We start from the raw sequence: 15,842 nt of genomic DNA, 5'->3' as shown, positions 1-15,842 counted from the left end.
GCCAAGTCCTCTTCTTTCAAGTTCTGCAGGCCTCTTCAGATGCACTGTTTACGTGGAGTTCGTTTGAAGCTCTTTGGAGAGCGGCAGTTCATACAGTCATTCACTGAGCAATGTTAGGGAGCAAAAGGTAAAGAGAAAGTCTAACCTGTATGATTTAAGTGGCCAGCAGCTAATCTAGGGTGTACTCTGGCCTCGTGAGTGTCTGGAGCCTGATTTTTGACATTTGTGAAAATGGACCATCTGCTGTGACTGTCCCAAGGGTGATAGCACCGGGCTTGGGCTGGAGCACCTGAGACTTTTGGTGCCACTTCAGTCTTCAGGCTTGGAGAGAGTCTGCTTTCGTGATTAGAGACAGATGACACCCTGGCCTTAGTTCTGAGAGCGCAGGATGCCGTCTAGATATTAGCAATTGAGATTTTTAATGGCATCCACATTGGGATGTGGGTGGGGTAGAAGGTGAACAATTTGGGCACACACTTGTAACTATGTCCTTCCCCAGTTGACCGGGACTTTGCTATGGCACAAGATGGCTTTGTTTTGGACCCTGTACAAGTTGGTTAAATTACCAGGTACCTGTGAAGCATCTCACTAGAGCATGATCTCACCAACACAGTGAGACCCCAAGACCTGAGTCAGAGAGATGCTCAATGTCCAATTTGTTTCCCTTTTGTGCTAGCCATTTGATAGTAGTTGGGACCTCAGAGCTGCCAAGTGGAACTTTCCCACACCCAACCCAGACTACCAAGAGGATATTGACTTGGAGTGATTTCTAGATCCAGAGTTCTGTTTTTCCTTCCAACATAAAAATCTCCATAGAAGCCAAAAGTCTTTAAGAAAAGAGCAGCTCTTAGTGTGGGGCCCGTCTCAGCCTCTACCTTGTCCCCAGTAAATGCAAAGCGCTGTGGAAATTGCACACAATTCACAGTGTTCAGAGGATGAGTGAATGTTTTACCATCTCAAAGAGCAGATTATGGGGTTCCACAGGAAATAAGGTCCAGTGGCCAGCAATGCCTCAGAAGTCAAGAGTTTGGGGGTTTATATTTTTTAATAATGGTAGCAGAGACTTATAGCTAATGCTGGGTATTTAATTTAAAAAATCTATAAATATTTATGGAATAAAGCTTCTTTCCAGGTGCAGTTTTGGGCTCTAAGACTTTAGAGAGAAAAAGTCATGGTTCCTGCTCTTGGGAGGCTCTCATTGTGTCTGGGGGGAGCAGGCAGGCACCCAACAGCCTGAATCAAACTCCATGTGGCCAAATTTCTACATCATTACAATGCTTAGCATGTAGGAACCCAATAAATGTTTGTTGAATGAATGGATCTGTTACAAAGGGAGTGTCATGGTTTCTCTCTTTCTAAGGCGTTATTGTGTGAATTAGAGGGTTAACATTTATAACACCTTTTATGCCCCTACATGCTATGTAAGTACAAGTTATTAAATATCATAATAAACTAGGGTCCTAGGCAGTCAATTACATTTTCTTCTGAAGTTAGTGACATTTAGATTCTTTTGCTGGGCAGATGGTGTAATATTGCACCTGTTGGAAAAGTAGGCATTTTGGGAAGGGACATTAATTCAGAACTATTTATAATATAGCAAAGCGCTGGCTTCTTAATAAGTGTATTTGTATTGTTTCTCAAGGAAGCAACATAGCTGAACAGTCTGACTCTTTGAATTGGAACTTCTGAAATTGGAAGACCATTATTTCTTAAAACTCTATTTACTCTACATTTTCTCTTCACTTTCTTCACTTCTGATTTTCTTTTGCACTCTGGATTGGCTTTTAATCCCCAATTTGTTTCCAGCCTTCTCTCTCCTCCACATGTCTCTCTGCTCCTCATTCCTCTCTCTTCACTGTCTCCCTCCATCTTCCTTCCTTTCCCTCTCCTGCCAAGACATTCCATTTCTCCGGAATGCCCCTCAAGCCACTTTCGAGTCCAGCTAAACTATGGTCTGTTGGGAAGTCCAGAGCTGCTGTTTCTGCTTGGATGTCTAAACTTTCCATAATCCACCCACCTCCTAGTCTACTTCTGGGCAAGAAACACTGCAGCGGCCAGGCCGACTTCATCATTGCTCTGCAAATTCCATGTTTGTTGGGCCTTTGCTTTGTTAATATCTCACCTGGAAGCTGTCTTCTTCTGTTACACCTTTCTAAAGTCCACGTATCAATTGATTGTCTCCTCTTTGAAATTGCTCTTATTTACTTCCTTGGTCTTTACCTCTTCTAAGCTCCCAGTGCCCACAGTTTAGCAACCCCTTTTGTTGTGTCTCATAATTTAGTAGCTTCTCATATAGGCCCCAAGCTTCTTCTATCTAGAAGCTACAGTGCTCCTTATTATGTGCCGTGCTCTGTATTAAGGTGCATTGCATTATGATTTCATTTAATCTCCATGACAACCCTATGAGGTAGACATTTTTGTCATTTCCATTTTACAGATCAGGAAACTAAGGCCCAGAGAATATGACTGACTTGCCCAAGGTCATAAATTTAGTAAGCTAGAGCTGGGTTCTATGGAAGTCACTATTTGCTACCACCCAGATCCCCCTTCAGGATTGAAGCCTTACTTCTCCAGCTGCTGAGAGTACCATTGGCTGACAGCCCTCAGCTGTCATCCTCTCTGCTCATTGCCCTCTATGTAAGTGAGCCTCTTCACTCAAGGCAACAACCCCTTTCCTGGGTTAGCCTGTGTCCAGAACCTTATATTGTAGGGCTATAAAGGTCTCTCCACCTCACCACAACTTCAGAAAACTCCTAAGTGCAAATCAGCTTCCGAGCTCTCTGTGAGGTTAGCTGATGCCTTCTTTGTGACTGTGTCATAGCCCAACTTCTCCCTTGACCCAGTCCTGTTTCTTTCCCTGTGCTTTCACTTCTATGAATGGTGATTTCCAAGGGCAGGCACTGATAAACTTCCTGTAAAAATCCCTGATTCAAAGTCTACTTCTCACGGAACCCTACCTAAACAGTTGGTACCAGGAGTGGTCCGAGAAAGGCAATGCTAAGATGGGATTCTGGAGCTAGATCACCTGCCGGCTACTGATAGTGAGGACCTCATCTCTGGGAGTGGGAGTGGGTGGAGCAGAGTAGATCCTGGCACAGGGTCACAGTGATGATGTGGAATGGTACGCTGGTGAAACAGGATGCACTAGTAGGTGAATGTACCAGGCACTGGAGAAATACGGGGAAATAGTAAAGATAAGAGCAATGACAATGGTTGGACATTACTGGAGGCAATTAATGCTTTGGATAAGAAGGCAGTTCATAAGCAATTAGTATGTAAACCACAGGGCCTCACTACTAGATACCAAGTAAGCCTCATATTCTGTAGGTAGAAGGCAGAAAAGTTGATATCAGGGCTAGGACTTAATCATAAGATTGAGAGAATTCCTGGGAAGGTTGAATGCTCAACCTAGGCATGTGCGCTATGCCAGGCCAGGTTCTGATTGGGAAAGAACAAGCCCTTGAGATATTAGATGGTGACATCTGACTTGATGCACTTAAATGTCTTGAGTCTCCAGATTCCCTTAAACTCTATGGGCCTACAGAAGTGGCCCACTCCTGTCTGCTAAAGGCTAGCATTACTCCTCTCTTGCTTGAAGAAGATGCAGAGGCCTCTGTCTTAGAAAACACATGTGTCCTTCCCACTTTAAGATCTGCCCCCGTGGTCCCTTTCTTGGCAGCCAGACTAATAAGTAGGGTTAAATCACAGCAGTGCCTGGCTGGGGAAGTGCTGGGCCCACTAGCAAAGGAAAGGTACTGCAGGAACTGCAGGATATAGCTGACAGGCACTGGCGGAATATCAAACATTATTTAAGGACTGGGTTCTGAGAGTACTGGATCAAGGTAGGTGGAATGTAAAGTTATATAAGGGAGAATTTATCAATATGGGATCACTCTCTTGGGCTACAGGATTTAGCATCTGGCAAAGATCCTGGGATCCTGCTAATGTACTGCTAGGATGGCTCTCAGAAGCTTGGAGAAAGTAAGAGCTCACATAAAAGGAAGTAGAAATGAATTAGTGTAACAGTTGGTGGAAGAAAGGACAAAAAAGCTCAGAGAAATGGGCATGGCAGGATGGAAATAGTATATAATGCCAGAAAACCCACCAAATGTCTATGTTCAGTGACAGGGTTCAAAGCAGAGGTTACACACATTTTGAAAAGCAGCTCCTGGTATGCTTTGGGACTGTACCTGTTAGTCATCCAATGGTGATGAAGCCAGAACTGCCCATCGTGAACTTCTTACTGTCAGACCCAACAGGTTATAAGGTTGGTGGGTGACCAGAAGTAATTCTTATAAGATGAAAAGGGTACATTTGGGACTGGACATGAGCAGGGCCAGAGGTTAGCAGTAAGTTGCATGATCCAGTGGCTCAGACTGCCAAGTTTTCATCCACCACCATCACATTACCTCTGCCTCAGTGCACACCTGTGGCCACACGGGGGTCCCTTATGGCCAGCTGATGGAACATGTGAAAGGTTGAGCTTGGTTCATGAGAAGGTTGGCTTGGTATGTGGGTACAAGCTGAAAATGAACTGCCTCTGCACTTTAGCCCTACTCAGGGTGACCTTGAAGTCACTAATTAGTAGAAATCATCCCAATGGGCATAGCTTTAAGTGGTGTACCTGCGCTTCCACTTTGTGTGGAAAGAGAATATGTCTAAGCTCACGGGCACTGGAAAATGGCTTAGTCAAATGGTCAGAAGCCTGGAAGGAAAAAGACAAGGGATTTGAGGAAGGGGTACACATACAGGAGTGGGCATGAAGTGTGAAGAGCTTTGTATCACATGTGAACTGACACCCACCAGAAAGCATTCAACACAAAGATAGAATGACCAGGCCAGTTGACGTAAGCCAGCCTCTGCCATGGGTCACAGCAGTGCTGGCACAATGGGTGCATAAGTGGAGTAGCCAGAGTGGTAGAGTTGGAGGTGATGTATGGGTCCACAGCATGGCTCCTACTCACCAAATTAATATAACTCTTGCTGCTGCTCACTGTCTGATTGTCAGCAGCAGAGAACAATTACCAGCATGATACTATCTTTTGAGGTCAAAAAGAAGCCACTTGGTGGCAAGTTAGCTACATGGCTAGAAGGAGCGCCGATTCATTTTAAGTTGAAAAAATGATATTTGACAATGGGATTGCCTTTCCCTGCTGCAGAGCCTCAGCCTGCGCCACCATCTGAGAGCTTAGAGTATTTGATTTATCAATAGGGATCCCACATCACATTGTTATCATACCACAGGACTCACTCTATGGCAAAGGGGGTGCACCAGAAGAAATACAGCCAATGGCCCTATCTCAGATAGCACCACATAGAATAATCTGGTCTGCTGGAGTGAATGGCCTGTTGAAGGCACAGTGGAGGGACCAGCTTGAAGATGGTATCTGTGAGGATCAGGCACTATTCTCCAGGATGCAGTGTACACTTTAAATCAGTGACCATTACCTGGAGCTGTTCGCCAATTGGCAGAACACATGAGTTCAGGAACCAAGGAGTGAAAGTCACTGCGGCTCTGCTTACCATCACTCCTGGTAACCCACTTGGGGAATTTGTACTTTCCTTTCTTACAATTCTGGGTTTTGCAGGCTTAGCGGTCTTGGCTTCGAAAGGGAGAAAGCTTCCACCAGGGGACACAGCAGGGTCCCATTGAACTCTAAGCTATGGTTACTGGTGGGGCACTTCAGATTCCATGTGCTGAGGAACTACCATCTTAGCAGCACTATTTGATCCTGATCAAGAAGAGGAGGGCTGCTCTTTCGCAATGGAAGCAGGAAGACCTATTTTTACCACCCAGGTGAGCCATTTGGATGTTCTTTTTGGTTGGTCTCTTGCCCAGTTTTGATGGTAAATGGACAAATGCTGCAACCATGGCCTGAGAAGAGGCTGAGGGGCTCAGACCCCTCAAGGATGAGGGTCTGGGTCACTCCACCAGTTAAGGCACACAGACAAAAGAGATGTAAGCTGAGGGTGAAGAGAATCTAAAATTTTTATTAGAAGAGAGAGAGAATGATATCTATTGCAATATTGAGACCAGCAGATGTAGTTTGCCCCAGCCACAGCAGTAGGGGATGTGTCTGCACAGCTGGAGCTGGTGGGGATAGATATTGCTACTCTTAGTGACTCAAGTTCCTTACCTTCCAGTCTACACAATGATTTGATTCAAAAGTAATCCTCCCATTTCTGATATACCACATTAGATGTGTTGGATGGTATTTACCATTTTTCCACAGCCTTTTCATATTGTTTGAAGACTATTTTTCATCCAGTGAACATTTATTAAGCATCTACTGTGTGACAGGCTTTGTGCTTGGTACAGGGAATATGAAAATGACAAAGAGAAATAAGAAATAGCCCTTGCCCTTAAGGGCCTTGCGGTCAAGTGGAGCAAAAGGTAATTAACTATTGTAAACATTGTGGTGAATGCAGTGGTAGAGCTGAGCACAGAGGAGTGATGCCTTATGTAGTTGGAGAAGGATGGTAAAGGCAAGTTTCTAGGAGCAGTTGATGCCTGAGCTTAGCCTTGCGGAATAAAAAAAGAGCTCAAGATACGGCAGGAGAATATTCTAGGCAGAGCAAAGGAACAGGATGAAAAATGGCATGGGTGAATGTTTCTGTAGCATAGAGGACAAGGTCGGAGATACTGAAGGGTCAGATAATGAAGGCTCTTATAGCCCGTGCTAATGAGCATAAACTTCACTGTGTGGATGATGTGGAGCCATTGACAGATGTTCAGTGGGGAGTGTGGTTCTCTAGTGTCCTTCAGTCTATTTTCTTCAGCCTCCTGCTTGCAGTCGCCTCTGCTTGAGTGTCTTTGAGTCACTGTCTGTGGCATCTTACAAAAGCCCTACCTGAAGCATGTGGGGATGACGTGTTTACACTAACAGCAACTCTCAGTTCTGGCAGATACCAAGCAAATCTGGCTGCTGAAAAGGCATCCTTAAGGTCACTACCTATTGGTAGGGTCTTCAGCATCAGAGTTGCTGATGCCTTTTCAGCTTTTTTATATCGCTGAAAATTGCCCCTTTTCCCCCAAGTTATTTAAAATGGCAGTGCTCAAAGGCACAGCAGGGAAGTCGGTGATTGATTATGGGCCCAGAGCTCCCAAAGAACACTGGTTTTTTGACATCGTCGTCCAGAAGCTCCTGCACTTTGATAGTGCTCTGAAAGGCCTCATGTTGGCATGAGCTACTTTGCTAAGTCATTAACATTCACTGGTGATAGTTCTGAAGACAGAGACTCCACACAAGATTGTCACATCATCCTAGCCACAAAACCTGAGATTTCAGCATCCCAAGGGAGCTTAAAGCAGGCAATGAACTCTGGTGATCAGACAATATGTTATCTAGTGATGACCTGAGGGGCATGGAAGGAAAAACAGTCAGGAAAGACCATTATGTATTAGGAGACAAGGAGACTTGGTCTGGAAGCAGTAGCTATTTCTTGGTAGCTATTTCTGCAATAAGCTCCTGACCAAGTTAAAGGTCAACATTGAATCACAGGGTGAATCCAGTATTCCCTGTAGATGAACTTAAATATGACGTAGAAACCTTTGGTTTCTTGGTTGTTTTCTTTGCTAATAACCATACAGAACACATATTGGTGGGTTAGAATAATCGACAATGAATTTGAGAACTACAGCCAGTCTACTGGGATAGAAACCATGTTTGTTTGCAGAAATGTGATATTTTTCAAAAATTATAATGTCAGCAGGATGTCCTACTTGGGCAACTGTTCTAAATTAGAGATCCATAAAAATCTCTAAAAACGGAACCATTTGTATCCTGGGTTAGTACTTGGTCTTTCCTCATTTCCCATCTAGTCCACGTAGACATAACGCCGGCTGTTGTTCCAGCATAGCCCAAGGTGTCAACCTACGTGCTGCACACAGAGACTCAGAGTGAGGCTCTGCTACTGAAAATCATAATTGATGATACAGAGTGCCCTTTAGAAATTTGATAAAAGCTTAATGTAGCAAAGACTGTGTAAGACAACAACAAAAGGTGAATGCTACAACCAAAATTGTGGGGCCAGCCTTTTGTGAGTAGCTTTTTGTGAGCAAAACACCTGGTATAGATTGAATGTGGGAAAAGCTTTTAAAAGTTTTTTTTTAAACCTATTAAAGCAACTGTTAAATTTAATTTAAATGTTTTAGATCTGCATAAAATGGTCATATTTCCAAATGGATGGAAGAACTGAGGGTTGATAGTCCTCTAGGAGTTTCTAGTTTTCTAATCATGTCTCCGTCCCCTCCTTCAATCAATTGCTCCTCCCCTTCCTTCTCCCGTCTCTAAAGCTCCTTTCAGTCGCTAGTAAGTTGAATTCTTTAAGCCCAGTATAGTTTTCATCCTGTTTCCATTAGAAGCCCAGAGGTTCCCACAGTGTTTCACTTGGTTGTTCTGCCTAGAAGAGACTGAAGTATAGACATCAACTGCCATTGATTCTTGTTGAGCTGGGCTGAAAGATTGACCGAAAGGGAAGTGAGTGATGCTTGGTTCCCAAAAGACAATAGAGAGAGTAAAAGAAGCAAGCTTTCTTGGTGGAGAGAAGGACTGTTTCAAGGAAGTGATAACATTGGATCCAAATGGACTTTCTAGCCCCAAATTTGATGTGTCAGTTTCATACATTTTTGAGTCATTGAAACCGAGATAAAGATGTGAAGTTTCTAGACCCAGTTGTTATTAACTGTAGGACCTGGGTTTCCTTACCTGAAGCATGGGGGGAAGATGCAATGATCTCCAAGTTTCCTTTCAACTTGAAAATTTTATGAAAAAGAATCACATATGGCCCCCTGGCTGGTTATATTGCTACTGTTATGTTTTCTTTAAACCAAGTCTCAAATCCATTCAATATGAGGTAGATTAGTAATGGGAACCAGAAACTTGGGAGAGGCCACCCTCATATACAGGGAATTTACTGTCTTGCCCTGTGTGTTTGTGTTTATTTTTACTGACTCCTTGGTGCCGGTCAATTCTAGGGAAGTAACATTGATATAAATCCAAGTGGAGGGAGAAGTTTTCTCCTTCATGTCCCCTTCCCAAACAACCTAGCTTAGTTCATCAGCTTCTGTTGACATTATTTATAAATGCTAATGAACTCATAAGTGCTAATTAATAACTCCATGTGCTGCTATTTACTAGCAAATATAGGAATCCAGGTGCAGTATAGACCTGTCCCCAAATACAGTACATTTCTTCATCTCTGAGCCAAGTAGCATGTCTGGGATGACTCTGTTCCAATACTGCCAAAGTCAGTGCCATACACACTTAAAAATATACCCAGGAGCTCCACTTAAACTCTCACAACAGCATCATCTTCTTATTACCCACTTAGATAAGAAACCAGGGTCAAGTCCAGCTGTATTAGTCAGGGTTCTCCAGAGAAACAGAACCAATAGGATATATATATATAGCTCTATAGAATGAGATTTGTTATGAGGCTGAGAAGTCCCACAATCTGCTGTCTGCAAGCTGGAGGCACAAGAAAGCTGGTGGTGCAGTTCCATTCCAAACCCCAAAGCGAAAACCGGGGGAGCCAATGATGGAAGTCCTGGTTCAAATCTGAAGGCCTAAATCCCAGGAGTTCCAATGTCGAAGCTCAGGAGAATGTAGATGTCACAGCTCAAGCAGAACAAGGGAATTCACCATTCTGCCTTTTTGTTCGATCTGATCCCCCAACAGATTGAATGATATGCCCACCAGTGTTGGTAAGGTGGTGAGGGAGTGAGGGAGGATTTTTTTGTTTTGTTTTGTTTTGAGACAGGGTCTGGCTCTGTTGCCCAGGCTGGAGTGCAGTGGTGCAATCACAGCTCACCGCAGCCCTGAACCCCTGGGCTCAAGCAATCCTCCCACCACAGCTTCCCAAGTAGCTGGGACTATCGATGTCTGCCACTACACCCAGGCAAATTTATTTTACTTTTTGTAGCAATGGGGTCTTGGTATATTGCTCAGGCTGGTCTTAAACTTCTGGCCTCAAGTGATCTTCCCCCCTTGGCCTCCCAAAATGCTGGATTTATAGGTATGAGCCACCACCCTCAACCTGGGAGAACTTCTTTACTCAGCCTGCCAATTTAAATGCTATGCTCTTCCAGAAACACACAGATAAGCCCAGAAATAATGTTTTACCAGCCATCTGGGCATCCCTTAGGCCAATCAAGTTGACACATTCGGTTAACCATCACACAAGCAAATGGCAAGATTAAGTTGGACTCCCGATCTTGAGAATGGAATGCTCCAAGTCAGTGAACCCACCCCAGCCTGATCTGGAGCATATCAAGGCATTGTCTCCTTGCCACAAAGCGGGACAGGAATCCCATAGGGGCAGTATGGAATGCTCTGCAAAAAAGAAGGTCCGTAGGGCTTTAAGGGGCACTGGATGCCAGTGCCTTTGCTCGCTTATGGGTGTAGCTGCCTCTGTCTCCTCCACTGGCTGGTAATCTCTGGAAAGCCAGGAGCTCAGTCTGTCAGGAGCCAAGCCTCCCTACACATGTGCCATACTGATATTGCTGATGGATGTGTGGACTTGTGGTCTTCTTTGGGAGACCTTGAACTTTCTTCAGCAAACAAAGAGATGAAGCCAGACCTTGGCTCTAATGATCATATTACCTGGAGTTCATCAAACACTTATGATGTACCACTTACTATGTACCAATTTAGCATCAAATTCCCAAAACAGTGCTATTTTGTAGTTACTATTTATCACTGTTCCATTTGAGCATTTTGTAAACTGAGGCAGAAGGATAATGTAACTTGGCCAAGGTCATAGAGCTGGTGAGTAGCAAAGCTGGGGTTTGAACTGCCTGGTCACCCTGAACGAAGCCCCTGTCTAGCCCACCACCTTGGGTGCAGCTCCCAGTGTGACTACAGACTCCAGCAATGGAGGCCTGTCCCTGCACAGGTGGCTCTGTGCTGTCGGCAACCCTGCTCCCTGGGCGTCTTCCTTCCTCTCTCTTTCTAGGACCTGTTTTCTCTCCAGATTGAGGAATTGGATCCAATTCCCTTTCCCAGCTGCAATTTGCCTCTGAGCCCCCAGAACCCCTCCTGAATTGGAATCGCCCTTTCCCCCAGTAGCGTTCTCCAGCCCTCTCCTTTCCTCTCAGGGCCCAGCTCCATCCCTTAAAAGCACTGTCTGGGCTACATTTTAAAAGTCACTGTTAAATAAACTTAGGACCGACCCCCTCAGAGAGAGAGCCGTGGTTACAAGGGAGCAGAGCTGAAGGCAAACACTTGTATCCTTGTATTAGACCCAGGCTGGGGAGCAGCACAAGCTATTTCTTTTGGATGCACCTCCTAGGAGTGGAGGAACTTTTCTTTGTAAAGAAAGAGAGGATCTTTATAAACCTTGGACTTTTTTCAAGGAGGCTTTATGGGTGGCAAGGATAAAGCTATAGAGGCAGGAGAAAGAGTTGCTAACTATATGCCAGTAGAGCATACTTTTTAAGGGTGGGGTGTGGGAGGAAGTGGGGAGCTTCCCCTCAGCCGCTCTTTCCCTGGATGCAATGAACTCATGGTCCTTTGACACCTCTGCCACCGCTCCATGGGACAGCCTGACCCCCTCCATCTCTGCTCCTCACACTGGGTGGTGCTGGAGGGAGAGGGGCCTGTGGCTGTGTCTGCCAGTCCCAAATGCCAGCAGCTGCACAATCCTGCTATAATTGCTAATATCTGTTTCTTCTCCTTTCCAGGCCTTGGAAAGTGTTCCAGGAATGGACTTTCTGCAGTATGATGACCTGCAAAAGCAGCCCTTCCATTTACATTTCAAACTCCAAGTCAGCCGTGTCAAAGTTTGAACCAGGACTGTGGAGGATAATGGGTCAGATGCAATTAGCAGCCCAGAGAACCGCACGTTGCAGTCTGATTTATTTTTTTGCCCATCAGATTCCAAGAATCCTAGTGCTTAAAAGCAACTAAACAATCGCTCTATTGTACTGAAATAAAGCCCAGTTAATTCAGAAATCAATTGCACCACCAGGTGGGGCACACTCTGGCCCCAAACAGATGGGGTTGAAAACTCCCCCCAAAATGCAGTCTTGTTAAATTAAAAACTTGATCCAGGAGTGGAACAAATAGGGAGCCATGAATGGAATGGAGTCAGGTCCACTCAGGCGGATTCTTTCTTCTCCCACTCCTTTTCCTTTAAAAAAGAAAATTCCCCATTTCACTTTCATCAGTGTTAGCATCTATGCAGAAACGCAGCCATCCACCCTTTGCAGTTGAATGTGTTACTTTAATTAGTCTGAAAATTAAAGGGCAACTCCGGGCCAATGTGAATGATTATGAAAATACATGTGCATCCCATGCAATCTTCTCATTTAATTAATAGTCTTGTAAACTATATGGCTCACTTTAAGTCAGTCAAGAGGTATAACAACTCCATTTTAAATATCCACTTAATACTTAACAGGATGTGAGGAACACACTATAGCATACGGTCCCTTCTCAAGTTTCACTGTCTGAAATTTTTCAAAGCTGACCCAAGTCAACCCGAAAAATGTTTAACACCCTGGGCTTGAACACAAGAAACTCTGTGATGAACAGACATTCAATTACATTTTTTAAAAGTGAGAAGCATTTTTGTAAAATAGCGACTCTGGAAACTAATTGGCAGCCGCAAAACCTGTGAGCAAAGGCCAAATCTTGTGGGGAACTTTTACTACAGTAACACGACTCAAAGAAAATGTGAATAAAAGGCATCTTTGTTTCCCAGTCAAATTAGCTGATTAAGAAATAAAACATCTTAACATGTTTTTAAATGTAGAATTAATTATTTATATGAGAAAAATTAATGCCTGGTTATGTGAATTCTACTCTGTGTGTGAATTGAATGGGGCAGAAAGAGTAATCCATGTGGATCCATGTCTTAGGTCATTAAGCAAAACTAAATATTAAGAGCTCCAGTTATGGAAAAAAAATCACATTCAGGTCACGTGTTGTGCTCCCCATTTTGATTTTCAAGGTCCAGATTAGTTATGGTCTACATTGAAAATGTGATTCAGAACAAGGAAACTGCTTTGTATTGGCTGAGTACTGACAGTTGAGTGGAAGAAGAAAACACACAGCTATACAAAGAGCACAGCCAACTCCTGGGAGGGAACACAGGCCTTTTGCTCCAAAGGAACCTGGGAAAGATTCACAGAAAGAATTTGAACAGGCCATTCTTTATTTCCTAATGGGTGAGTTTGGAACTCATGAAAACAAGACAACCTAAGTTATGCGTTAGACTCAGAAAAGACGTGGGCAGGTGACCTTTGACATCTCAGGCCCCCATGTCTCAACCCAAGCCCTTCGTTCCTGACCTCTTAACATTCCAATATCCTGAAGCCAGGCTCTCCCCAAGCCAGGGCTGCAAATTATCTCTGCCATGTGGATAAACATTCACTGGGTCAGTGTTTTTCAAGGTGTGGTCCTGGGACCACCTGCATCAGAATTGCTTGCTGAGCTTTCAAAAATACAGGTTTCTGGGCCCCAGGAATTACTGGGTCAGATAGCAGTGGGGCCCAGGAGTGTGCGTTTTCAACAAATCTCCTAGGATTCTGTGAGGATGTGAAAGTTTGAGAATCACTGCCCCCGTCTCTACTTAGAGATCACAAGAGTAACTTTCACTAAGTTTCTTTAATGGGTTTCCTTTATTGAAAGGCATTTACAAAAATGTCTATTAATCCCTCATTAAATAAAAAAAAAGGTCCTCCAGCCATTTTCTTCATTTCTCATGGTATCTCTTAACAGAGGGAGTATAGAAATGCTTTGTCCTTTAAAATAAGTTCAGTGAGTACTTGAAAAGTCATTTGGCAAGAGATGAGGGATGAGACAAAGGGGGAAGATTAATGACGAACAGAATCAGAGTCCTTGCTAAAATAAAAATGGATTCACACCCAACTTCTTCTGAAGGGTAAGACATATGGCAGCTCGTGTGGGAAGCGAGCGTGTTTAGTAGAGAGAGGTCCTGCTGCAGAGCTGTGTGATGCAGGGTACAGCTTCCTCAGCCAAAAACAGAACATCACATGCTATGGGAAGACGAATCATCCCTCCTGTGTGATGAGAGGCTGACTTTCTAAAGAAATTTGAGCAAACGGTTGCCTGAATGGCTTTAACAAGTTTCTCAGAGTCAAGATGATCAGGTTTGGGCATTTAGACCTTAGTTTTGCTCTGATTTTTGGGTTTGGCCTGACAGCACAACATTTTCTGTGACTGGGTGGAAGCTGCTGATGGTCTAAATTTCCCCATTTATAAAATGGAAGAACTGAAAGGAGGAAAGTGCTGGCCACTAGAAATTGTGGGTCACAGCTTCAGCTACAAACTGTGGGTGTACTGTTCTATATTCTCTTTTGAGATTTTTTTTTTTTTTTTTTAGTTTTACCAGAAAAAAGCCAAGATACACCTGCTAAGTTTTTTTTCTTTGAATAGAAAAGAAGGGCAATCCATTTGCACTTTGTCATCTGTTATGTACCAGCGTTAAAGTAGCAAGTGCCCAATGACAGACCTCAGGATTCCGTTTCTAGGTTTCATTAAAAGCTATAAACAGGTATATAAAGGCCATTTACAAATGTGCCTCTGATTATGCTTATAGTAGCAGTGATGAGAGTTCAGTTTTTGTCCATGGAAAATTGCTGCTTAATAAGAACTTTCCCCAACCCATGTCTCCTTTGAGATAAAAATTTCCACACTAAATTTCATCGCCCTACTTGAATTTCCTTTGGAATGTTTGTGTTAAATTCCTTTCTCCCTGATTGAAGTATACAACACAAAATCTAGCTTAAAGACTTAAAAACGAATGCACTGAAAGGCACAGATTTATAGAGTAACTTGGGAGGAGACTGGGGAGGGGGAAAGCAGAGGAGATTTGGGGAAATGAATTAAAACCTCCCGATAATTAAGAAATGATTTACTCGGCACATTAAGTATTTGGAATGCTTGTACAGGAGGGTAGGGTATGACTTCCTCATATGCCAGGGGCAACCTCAGAGACTCAGTTTTGCTACAAGAAGTTTTGGCTTTTTTGTTGTTGTTGTTATTTCCTGACTTGCTGTGTGCTGTTGTGAACTTAACACCCTAGTGATTCTGCGCCCTCAGAGAAAAATGATAAATTCTGTAAAACGTAACTACAGAAACAAAAGGGAAGTTCTTTCCGTCCCGATCGTAGCTGTTTTTATTCCCTCTCTTGTATTATTATGCATTAGAAAAACATGAAAGCCAAATGAAACTTTAGAGAGTGCAACCCTCAGACCCATAAGGCACAATACCCCAAGATTCCTCTAGATCACTGTTCTATCTTGTAGACTATCCTAACTGCTTTTGTGTGAGAGAAAGGAGGGTTCATAGGTAGCAAAAGTTAGCCCTTCAGATGACAACAGTGCAATTTATGTGCTTTTTAAAAATTATATTGCTCTCATTTGGAAGTAGCTTGAACAATTCCCTTTTGAATCCAGCCCTATAAATTTGATCAATATCATTATTTTCATGAGGCAAGTTTAAGCCAATAAAGTTGTCTTGCTTTGTCCCTCTTCCCTGCCACCCACCCTCTTAAAAAAAAAAAAAAAAAAACTAAGGAGAGTCACAACTTTGACGTGAAGCTTGAGTGTGAAGTGCGGGTAGGGAAAAGTTTATGAACGATGACATTTGTAGATGGGTACATACATATTTAATTTCTCATATGTGAGTGTGTATGTATATATATTTCTACTTCTGTTCATCGAGAATACAACATCATAATTAAGGACATTTTACTTTATCCAATGAAGAGTTTTTTCAGTTCCCTTTAATTGGTAATTTAATTACAGAGCTAATTAGGAACATAGTGGGTGTTGGGACTACAATAATTGTCTTTAACTGGAAAGTCTTACCACT

The 15,842-nt window shown here is 43.3% G+C and overlaps 1 long non-coding RNA gene across 2 annotated transcripts; it reads left to right on the top strand.

The window, feature by feature from the left end:
- The first annotated feature begins 2,471 nt into the window (after nucleotides 1–2,471).
- Nucleotides 2,472–12,751, top strand: LOC131383546 (uncharacterized). Of its 2 annotated transcripts, XR_009213692.1 has the most exons (4): nucleotides 2,472–2,637; nucleotides 4,123–4,267; nucleotides 5,589–5,797; nucleotides 11,684–12,751. It is a non-coding gene; the product is annotated as an uncharacterized LOC131383546 (long non-coding RNA). The 2 variants fall into 2 exon arrangements; XR_009213691.1 differs by lacking the exon at nucleotides 4,123–4,267.
- The last annotated feature ends 3,091 nt before the right edge of the window (nucleotides 12,752–15,842 follow it).

Source organism: Hylobates moloch, unplaced genomic scaffold, assembly GCF_009828535.3.
Source record: "Hylobates moloch isolate HMO894 unplaced genomic scaffold, HMol_V3 SCAFFOLD_5, whole genome shotgun sequence".
NCBI lineage: Eukaryota > Metazoa > Chordata > Mammalia > Primates > Hylobatidae > Hylobates > Hylobates moloch.
Note: the sequence above shows the minus strand (reverse complement) of the source record. Positions and strands in the feature narration are given on the sequence as shown.